Source organism: Alligator sinensis, unplaced genomic scaffold (assembly GCF_000455745.1).
Source record: "Alligator sinensis unplaced genomic scaffold, ASM45574v1 scaffold919_1, whole genome shotgun sequence".
NCBI lineage: Eukaryota > Metazoa > Chordata > Crocodylia > Alligatoridae > Alligator > Alligator sinensis.
Genome location: NW_005842191.1, coordinates 732,237 through 743,086, shown reverse-complemented (window position 1 = coordinate 743,086; position 10,850 = coordinate 732,237).

Genomic DNA, 10,850 nt, shown 5'->3' with positions numbered 1-10,850 from the left:
AGAGGAGGCTGGTGCTAGTCAGCGAGAAGGGTGCTTGGAGGCCAGCTGAAGTGGTGGGCCGGGCTCATGCCCTCGGAGGGGTGGGGTTTTAAAGTAAGGGGTCAGATGCTCATCCCAGTTCCCTAGTGTAACCTTCCCCTGGAGCCCATGGACTTACTCTAGATTTTCCCAGTTTGATGGATCAGAATGCAGTCCATGGGAGGTGCTTTCTCCCTGGATCCTGGAGTAAAGAGGTGAAGACAGTGCAGGGATCAGTCTGTGTGTACTGTGGCCTGGGTTCCTTCAAGGGACGTATGATGGTGGGGAGATACCAGCCTTGCTGTGTGGGTGCTGCAGAGTTGTGCCGTGTCCTTATCCTATGATTGTTTTCTGTGCTGCTGCCCAGGGCTTTGCTGGGAGGGGGCTCATCTCACTTCGGACTTCACCCACCCATGTGTTGGAGTGTTTCCAGGCTCAGACTGTGGGAAGCTGGACTGAGGGTCGGTCTGTCTGGGCTCCTGGACTGTGTCTATCTGGGCTCCTGTGTTCCTGGATCACTTGTCAGATCAGGCTGGCAGCCTGTACCCAAAGTGGGTTGGAAAGTCCATTATTTGCAGGGAGGGCTGTCTGCTTAAGATTCCAGCTGGTCAATAGTGCATCCAGCCAGCCAGCCCGGTGACCAATTAGAGGAAATCACTGGGACACACAAATCGACCCAAGCTCTGCGGCAGCATTGGTCTGCAGAGCTGTCCGGAGCTGACAGTCCTTCCTGCCCCTCCACCTGTTCCAGTCAGGGTGGGCCCAGGCATGGAAGCAAATCCATCCCTGGCACTGCCAGCAGTGGCACGTGTGTGGTGTGCACAGCAGTTAGTCTCTGCTGCTTCCTCTCTTCCTTTCCAGCCCAGCCCAGCCTTTCCTGCTCCTGCCTCCCTCAGCTCACCCACACTTGCCCCTTCTTTCATGTTACCCTCAATGGGGTAGACTCCTCTCTGCCCGGCTGCACAGCTGAGCTCCTACTTGGGGCAGCATCCTGCCTGACACTCCTGTGCCTCCCACTCATGCCTACCCTCCTTGGCACAGGGACTGGTTCTGTGCTGTTTGCCAGGGGTGAGACCCAGCTCCTATTCACAGGAGGGTCTGAGTGAACTCCTTTTCCTCCCACCGACTGCCAGCTGCCATGTGTGTCTGGTGCTGTATACATGTGGGACAACAGGGAGGGACTGTGGGGATCCCACAAGCCCATCCTGTGTGAGCAGGAGCATTGAACATAGCATTCTCCTGTTCATAAACGAGGAAGAAGAGATCAGAGTGAGGCCAAAGGAAAAGGGCCCATGCCAGACCTTCCTCCATCACAGCCACCCAGGTTCCTTGGTTCCCTCCATAGCTCTTGGTCCCCAGCCCTTGCCTCTCATTTAATGCAGTGGCTCACCCTACTATAGCCCCTGCCTTCCCCCTGCAAGCAATGGCAGTCTTACTCTCCTGCCTGCCCCTTCACCAGCCCTATGTTGTGCCCTGGAAATAGCTCCCCAGCACCATCCCTGCTGTCCCTGTCTCTGCCTCTGAGCCTAGCCTGTATTCACTCCAGCTGCTGCCCCCAACCAGGCAGGCACATGCCAGCTGGGACACCTGCACTATCTGTGGTTTGACTGCTAGGGTGCCCTTCTCATTTCTGTCTGTCTGTATTGTGTGCTGATCCATCCTGTCCATCAGGCAGCTCTTGTTAGAGCAGGGAACAAGGTTGGCTGTGTTACTCATCCACACTCTGGGCCGATCCCTGAGTGGGTTTTTGGGATGACTGTCACATGCAGATTGCCAACAGCCACACAGACCAGCACTGCTTTTCTGCCTTAGCCAATGGCACAGTCAGGCTGCTGCTGCTGCAGGTTGTTGCTCTGCCTGGCTCTGATGTCTTCTGCACTTCCCATTGGCTGCAGCATTATTCACTGCCTGGTCCCGGGCTCCTGTGTCATGTGGCTTTGTGTGGAGCATTTTACCCCAGAGCTGGTTGCATCTCAATGACAGGGAAGGTGAATGCTGGGTGTTAGCTAAGACTTGGCAAAAACAGGCCATTCTGGAGTTGCACCAGGTCTACACCTGGCCCTGAGCCTGGAGTGTCTTGTGGGACACAACCTGATGCAGTTGCAGATTGCTCTGTGTCTTTGCTCTTTCTGTTTGCACAGGATCTTGCTGAGAAACAGTGTGAATTTGCCCGTCCCATGGGGGTCCGCAGCATTCTCAAGCCAAATTAAAAATGACACATCCCTGCCCAGTGGAGTTTGTCTAAATTAAATGGTGCTGTGATACACTGGGGCCAGGAGAGAATGACATTGCTCTGACCCTCCTCCTGGGTTCCCAGCTCTGCCCTTGGGTGAGGCTCTGCCCTGCTCCATGATCCATTTTCCCCTCCTGCAATTGTGAGGTGAGACTGTGCCCTCTTTGGGGCAGGGCCCATCTCTTGCCTGTGCCTGTGTGCAGCACCTGGCACAGAGAGGCCTGGTCTATGCTACTGTAATACACCCTGATTCAGCTTCCCCACCCCAACCTGTGCACAGCCATGGACCATCTTCACTGGATGGTGAGGAGACGTACCTTTGATCTCCCTGCCTTATTATGATGCAGGGAAGTGTTAGTGCTGCTGTGGCAGGTTTTATTCCTGTTGCTCAGATGTGGAAAGTGATGCACAGAGAAAGGAGGGGACTTAGCTAAAGTCACCCAGTGAATCAGCAGCAAAGCCGGGGCTAGGCCCAGGCATCCTGAGTCAATCACTCTCTTTGCCCAGCCTTAGTGAATAGCCCCCAGCCTGCTTGCAGACTCCCTCAGCAGCTGTGCGTGTCCAGGGCTCTGGGCAGCCCTCCATTCTGGTGTGGTTTGTGCCATCCTGGAAACAGAATCATTCGCAGCCCCTTGCTTATGTGGTATTAACCATCATCAGATGTGGGGTCCCCAGGCGAGATCCCCAAAGTGAACTGATCTCTTCTTCCATTTGCAAATTGGACAGATACTTTGATGCTGTCACACTCTCCCTGCTCTGTCTGCTAGCAACCTGCTCCCACTGCTGATAATATTAAGGCCACATCCAGCTGCCCCAGGCTGTGGGCAGCAAGCTGTGAGACAGCCTGAGCAAGCACTGGCTATATCTCCCTGGGCTGGCCTGGATAGTGAGATCTCTTGCTCACCTTCTCTTGAGGAGCTCTTATATCTGGCTGTGGGTAACACAGTAGCTTTGAATGGCCACCTTCAGTTTGGCTCAATATTGCAGGGAACCTCCTGATTTTGGTAAAAGTCAGAAGGTCCAAAAAGAGGAAATGTGAGATAGGTGGCTTCCTTCGGTTCCTGTCTTGCAGAGATCCCAGCACTCACTACCACCATCCTTGCTGGGCAAGGAAGAATACGAATGGTGGGAGTAAATGGGAGCATACAGAGTGCCTGGCATGGTTGGCAGGGAGGAGGTAGGGGCAGTGGAGGCACAAAGAGCCCCTGACATGGAAGTGAATGGCGGGCCTGGGAAGGCAGAGGCAATTAGGGGGTAAGGGTGGAGACACACAGAGCCAATAGCAAGGGCAGAGGGAACTACAGGGAGCCCTGAACTGGGGGTGGGATTATGGCCTTCAAGGAGCCCCTTGTGTATGCCATGAGCTTAGTTTGCAGTGGTGACCAGGCACTTGACCTCTCAGTGACTTTATTTGTGGTAGTCCTGATGCATATCTGCCAGGGAAGGCTCTAGCACAGCCCAGCTACCACTGAACCATTTTCTTCCACTGAGCCCTGCTCCTGCCCTTCTCCATGGGCTCTAGTGCCAGCCAGGCTGCTTTGCAGTAGACGGTCTTAGTGGAAAGGCTAAGTCTGCTCCAGGCACAGCCTGAGATCTGCCCTGCACTGGTAGGCTTGTGGACTGGGTTTCCTCTGGAGGGATACTTGGGCCCTGTTCTTTTTTCAGGCTGTGTCCAGCAGTGGCTACAATAGGGTGAAGAAGACAACTTCCACCAGGTTTCTATCTGGTGTGCATGTGCAGGGGTCAGGGACAAACTCACTGCAGCCCTCTGGCCTGAGGACAGATAGAGGCAATTCCCAGTCACCAGGTCACCAGGCCTTGGGCTCCTGGCTGCCTCCCCAGCACTGGTGCCCATTCCCCTCCCAGTCAAGTCCCTGCCCCCACTCTGCTCAGGTGGTGCCAGGGGAGTAGTACATAAGCAATAAATCCTCTGACATCCTCCGCTCGCCATGAGCCTCGCTTCTCGTCTGTTTTTTTTTAATATGCCTTTAATTGAAATTTTAGTGCATGGCACTGAAAATCCCTCCCAGCAAATCATAAATCAGCCTTGGAAGCAGGAAGGTCTAATACAAACTCTCCCCACTCTACTCGGCACACACAGGAGATAAACACTTATTACATTCCTCCCTATACAGCTAAGCTGCCTCCACAATAAATGGCGCTGCGATTAGTCCAGGGGATAGAGAGGCCACGGCAATAATCATATTTTGTGCTTCACTCGGGGAGCTCCGACATTTCACAAGCATTAATGAATTTGGCTTTTCAGCAGCAGCACAGTGCCCACTTTCGCTGGGGTGAGAATGAGGCACAGTGAGCTTCTGATTTGCCCAAGGTCACAGGGATGGGCCCCAACATCTCCACGTGGACCCAACCACCCGAAAAGCACCTCACAACACAGTGTGAGGCAACAGAATGCAATGCCCCAAGGCTAGATGGCCACAGGCTAATACCCAGGGGGCAGGATTCCCCATAGCTTAGCTCCACAATTAGGCACCAGCATAACGGGCTGGGTTTACCCAAGCGCTTTGACCCCTGCAGCTCTCCCAGTGAGCCTGACGGATAGTCTGCTCCAGAAGCTCAGCACCAGCTAAGCTGAGCTCCCTTGGAAGCCTGCCACAGGGAGGAAAGGGCCCTGGGGGCAAGGATTACAACTAGTTTGCATTACATTAGGACAGTGCTCTCCATCCATGCATCCCATCTATGATCCTTCCCTTTCTGAGCATTGAGGTAGCCCTGTCACTACCCTGCACCATGAGCTCTGCAGGCAAGCCTGTTTCCTCACTGGGCAGCACCTGGCATGAAAGTGGCTGGGATCCTGGGCTGGATCTGTCCATTCAGCACAGATAATGAGCATGTGCCATGGGCAGTGACTGTTGGGCCATCTACAATGGTACCTCTGGGTCACTGGCACTTTTATCTTCATCGCTGCCACATATTTAAACCTGCAGTTATGGACTGAGTCATCTGCTGAGCAACCCAAGTGCTACAGCAACAGGATGGCAGAGACAGCAACCCCTGCCTGTCGCTGTGATGTCTGAAAATGCATCTCACTCACCCTCTGCCTGACATCGCCCTACTGCTTGGATAGAGGATCTTCCTCTTCTCAACAGCCACACAGCATTCCTCCGCTCTGTTAAACAGTGGCTGTGTTCAGCTTCAGACATGGCTGTATTTCTGTGGCAGATGCTGGCTGTGTTCAGGGGCAAACCTTGCCTCCCTCTATACCCCATCCTCCCTTAGCCAGTCCCCTTGGCTTCAGTGGAACGTGGCAAGATGAAGACAAGTGTGAGCTGTCCCCCAAGCACCTTAGCAGATCCACCAGGCAGGCAGTGCCATTTATTTGCAGTACAGTGTCACCCAACAAAGACTACATGCTCCTGTCTATTAGCAAAGTCTTCTACTGGCCACTACATCACTCATTTTCCCTAAATTGCCCTCATCTGGCTCTGGTAACCCAAGTAGATCTGGGTGCCAGTGGCCTGAATACCCCCAGCTGGTCCCAGTTCCCTGCATGGTGCCTGCTTGTAAGCAGCAGCTCTTACAGTGTCCAACAGGTTTCTGTCCAGCCTGGGGCTTCTGGCTTCACAGTCTGAGTGGACTGGTTGCAGCATATTGATCTGTACCTCCCTGGGTGTTAGGTTCTGCCCATTTGTTCCTGGTTCCCTGAGTCCTTTTTGTTGAGTCTTTCATCCTGCTTCCTGGCTCCACACTTGGACCTGGTTTCTGTCTGCTGGCTCCATGCTCCAGACTCCAGGTCGGTCACTGTGCTCCAAACTCCAGTCCATGACCCTGTCCTCTGAGAGGTGGCTCCTGGCTTGTAGCTTTAGTTTGGTGATTGCCCATGTCTTACAGCTACAGCTGCCTGCCTTGGATTCCCTGCCTAGTGAATACAATCTGGATCTTGGCTCCCTGTTTCTGACTCCCCAGCTTGTAGCTCTACCCAGGGTGACTGCCTACATTGTAGCCCCTACAAACCTTGGCCTTCTGACTCTAGTTGGGACCATTGTTCTCCTGAACTTGTCTGGTTCCCATGGGTTGTGACCCTTAAGGATCAAGCCCTGACTGCCTATGTCCCAGTCATACTCCTGACAGTCCCCAGAGGTGCCAGCACACATGGGGCTCTGCTCATACAGTCAGTGACACAGTTCTGTACTTGTGTACTCACTGCTGCTGCCATTTGTTCCAATTACAGCTCAGCTCTAACTCCCTGGGCAGCCTCCCCCACTATCAGCACAGCTGCTATGTCTCTGCCAGTGGGCAGTTGTCATTTCTTAGTACCAATAGCAGTATCAGTGGTCTGTGAGAGGGCCTGGAGGGTGATGCATGGAGATATCTTCATGCCCAGCCAGGCACTTAGGTGAGGTTTCCCACAGAGCAAAGGACAGAGCAGTGAGCCAGTGTCAACAGACTGAACAGGTAGTTGAGAAGTGTCCAGCTGTAGGCCCTGTGCCCTGGGATGAGTCAGCCCTGAAACACCACTAGCCATGCAAGGGATCACACCATCTTCCCTGAGAGCAGCCCTAAGGCATTTTCAAACAGGGCTGACCTTCCTTTCCTACCCCAAAACTGTAATGTGACATTGTTGTGTGCTGTTGAACAGCTTCTGCATCCCTCCCTTGAAGTGGCTGCATCTCAGGGGGGGCTGAGGCCTGATTTCTGTGTGTATGTTCTCTCACTCCTGTTGCTCTGTGTGCACCTCCTGCTCGCCTCCCCATCCAGAGCAGCCCCTGCAGGTGCCCAGCACTGTGGGAGATAGACTGGGTCCCACAGCTGTCACGGTGCTACCTGTTGTATGCCTCCCAAAGGCATACACAGCTTGTGCCCAAGCAGGCCATGCCCATGCACTGTGGGCTTTGCACTAAGCCTGTGTGCCATGCAGGTCTGGGGTGGGCACCACTGGCTCTTCCAGCACCATGATCACTTGGCATCCCCTGCCTTATGCTGCTCTTCCATGTGCCTACAGATGGCTCCAGACTCCTTCTGGTGTGGTGAGTATTGTCCCCTTGAGAACAACCTGGAGACCCGTACAATAGAGTGCAGGCCCATCATCAGGGGAGAGACCCCCATGCATTGTAGGGAAGGCAGCTGCTGCAGAGAAATGCCCATCTGGCCAATGGCTCTGGGAATGAGCATTTCCTTTCTCTGAAGCTTTAAGTTCTGGCCACTGGCGAGGGCAGGAGACTGGGGCAGCTGGACTGATGGGCTCTGGTAGAGCAGAATGTGGCCCAGGGCAAGCAGACCAACGCTGGGATCAGGGAGAGGCAGGAGACCCCTTAGATAGACTCATATTCTAATGTGGAGGCAGAACCAGACCAGAGGAGTGAGTGGTCAGAGACTTGTGGCCTCATGGGATGGACCTGCTGCTTGATCCCACTTGACAGCAGACAGGATGAACAAGCTGAAACCAGAGGACCTGGTGGGAGCACCATCCCTGGCATCCTGCACCCTTCCCAGGCTCCAGGTAGCTAAGCCATCCTACCAGCCCCTGGCATCAGCCGGCCTGCCCCAGCTGCACTGAGGGAGCCCTGATCCTTCTGAGTCTGGGGTCCAGCAGCAGATGGGCCCTGCCATGTCTCCTGGGGGGCATTAAGTTCTCCCTTGCCCGTGCTGACAACGTGCCAGCTCACTAAAGATCCTGCCATCGATCTGCCGGCGTCTGGAGCAAGCACTGCCAAAGCCAGGAGCATCCGTGCCCCCCTCACTCCATCCGTCTCCTCTAATTGAAGTTTGTTTGAGCAGGGAGCTGTGCTGTTCTCAGCACAGAAGCCAAATATTTAGTTGCTGCAAATTGGCATCCAGATCAATTACCCTGCGGGTTGTCAAGTGCCATTCCCTCCTGTGCCCTACCTCCCCCCCAACCACAGCTCTGGCCTGAGCATAGAGGCACTGCACAGCTCTGCCTGTCCCTCGACCCATGCTCCATTCAGAAGCACGTTTCTCATCATCCCCTGCAATACATCACCTGGCTCTGACCAGGCCGGGACAGAATTTTCAATGAAAAAGTTCTTCTTTGCTAATTCTCCCCGTGCAGGCGGTGTCTGACAGGAACTTTTTCTCTCTCCTGGGCTGACAGGCGGCTAGAAAAATAGGCTGCTTGCTTGTGCATTTATCATGAGGGCATCAGGGAAGGGAGCACCAGGCACTGAGGCAGTGGGCTTGTGCTACTTATTCCTTAAGAAGGACTCTGCAGGGCAAACTTTCTCCTGGGCTGGGAGGGACAAGTGTGTGTCTCCTGCCATAGTTCTCCAGGGTCCTCCATGGAGGTGACTGAATTAAGCCTCTGTGTGCCTCTGGGAGAGCTCCAGATGGAAGACCTGAGGCATGCAGAGGGGAAGGGGCTACTTCAAGATCCCCCAGGGTGAAGGTGGGAGAAGAACCCAGGTATCCTGCCCCCCAGGCTCCTGCTTTCCTCTAAGGCTTGTGTGACCTTGTGAGAACAGATCTCCAGAGTTCTGGTGCCTGATTCTCTGATCAAACCCCACTAGATCCCACTCCCTCACAAGCCAAAAATAGAAGCAACTTGGAGTCCTGATTCCTGACTATCAGTCAAAATGCTAAGCAATATTGGTTGCTGGCACTTGCTGGGCAAGCCACTGTCCTACTTAGCCTCATGAAGCAGGGTGTGAGGAGCTGACAAGAGACTGAGAGAGAGCAGCACCAGCTTCTCTGGGTGCAGATAGTGTCATTTGAGGGGGATGTAGGACTACAGTGAGTCTGTCCAGTGAGGTTCAGATGACAGAAACACAGTCCAGATTACAAACTCTCTTCTGCTTCCTGCCACGAAGGGGCTGCCCCCCACAGCCAGCTTACACTGAACAGGGAGTCTGCAGGTAGGAAGCACAGGGCAGCCTGCTCATATCTGGCCAAGGGTGCCTAGATCAGGGATCAGCAACCTAAGGTCTGCAAGCCAGAGCCAAGCTGCCAAGCAATTATATCTGGTCCACATAGCTGGGACAACCTTGGTGACAGTGAGGTGGGAGAAGCAGCCAGGTTGGAGGTGGTGACCTGCCTTTGGACCTGGCTCTGTTAATCTGGCCCACTGCTCCTAGGAGGTTGCTGCCCCCTGGCCTAGATGATTTTCTTTTCTTCATTTGAATATGGCTAACAAGCCCAGGCATCACACAGCCAGCAGGGGGCACGCACATTGTGTGCACAGGCCTCGCTGCCCTGCAGCACCAGCAGTGGAGACAGCAAACACCAGCATATCGGGGAGGCAGTGCTAAGGGGCACGGATGCTCTGTGTGTGGACTAGGTGGGAGACCAGACCTGTAACAACAGGGGGCTATCACTAGTGCTCTGGAGGGCAGGAGTGAAGCTCAGAGCTGGGATAGCAGGTCAGGACCGGCAGGTAGCAGCAGTACACGTGTTGGGGCAGCCCAGGACTGGAATAGCTGTCTGAGACTAACCAGTTTGTGTGTGGAGTCTGAGACCAAGAGACTGAACTCTGTGCATGTGTGTGTATCTGCAGGGTTGGAGTCTAAGACCAAGAGACTGAACTCTGTGTGCGTGTGTCTGTACGTGTGTTTGTGTGCATGCGCACACCCCATGTTGGGCACTGCTCTGGTTCCTCTAACTCCACAAGAATGAGACCCATAGAGATTCCTAGGGGAGGCAGAAGGGAAGTCGTCCTGCCAGGGGAGCTAAGGGCAGCCATGCAAGGATAGGGTCTCCTGCTGCCGGTCATGGGCTTGTGAGCTTGGAGATTGAGACAAAGCCCCCAGACGCATCAGTTTTGAGTGCATATCAGCCTCCTTCCCTTCCCTGCTCTTCAGCAACCCCCCTCCTTCTAGCCAGCAGACAATGACATTGTCTCCTGCCCTTGGTTTGGATCTGGGGCCAACCTGCCCCTCCCTGCCCTCTGCACATGCTGGGGCACCTTTCCCTGCCTTTCAAGATGACTTTTAGCTGTGTTGCATAGTGACCTGGCAGGGGTCAGGGCACAGGAGCTCACTAATGGATCTCTGGGCTGCCCTGTCAACCAGTGATGCCAGCTCCCATCCCCTGGGCAGCTGCTAAATGCTTCTGTGCTAATGCAGGCAGCTCCAGCCTCTGGAGGCCAGGCCAGAGGGCAAGGACAAGGCTGGTACTCCGTCCCTGCTGGTATTTCAGTCTCACTGAGGAAGGGCTTTATATAATCAGGATGCAAAGGCACCAGCTTGGAGGGTGCTGCCCAGATTCAGCCTCTGGCTCTTGCAGCACATTCACCCCCACACAGAGCCTGGGTGTGAAACTGGGGGGTGGAGCAGGGAGCCCTATCTCAGCCCCCCGGCTCTGGCTATCTCTATGCAAAGGACTGCCAAACAGCTGGGTCCTGCGAATAAAATGACCAAGGTAGGAGAGGTGCTGCGTTTGGCTGCAATGCCCGCCTGCTCCCACAACCAGTGCTTGGAACCAGCAGGAGTCCTGGTGCCCAGGGTCCCTGCAGGCTCACAGATGCTGGCTTGGCTCACAGCAGAGTGTTTGCCATGCCTACCTATATGGGCTGGTCCATACACAGCAGCACAGCTGTGTATGGACCATAAAGACCTGTGAGGTCAAACCCTGCTGCTGATGCAGGTGGTGGTAGAAGCATCTGTCTAGCCAAAATCTATACCCCAGG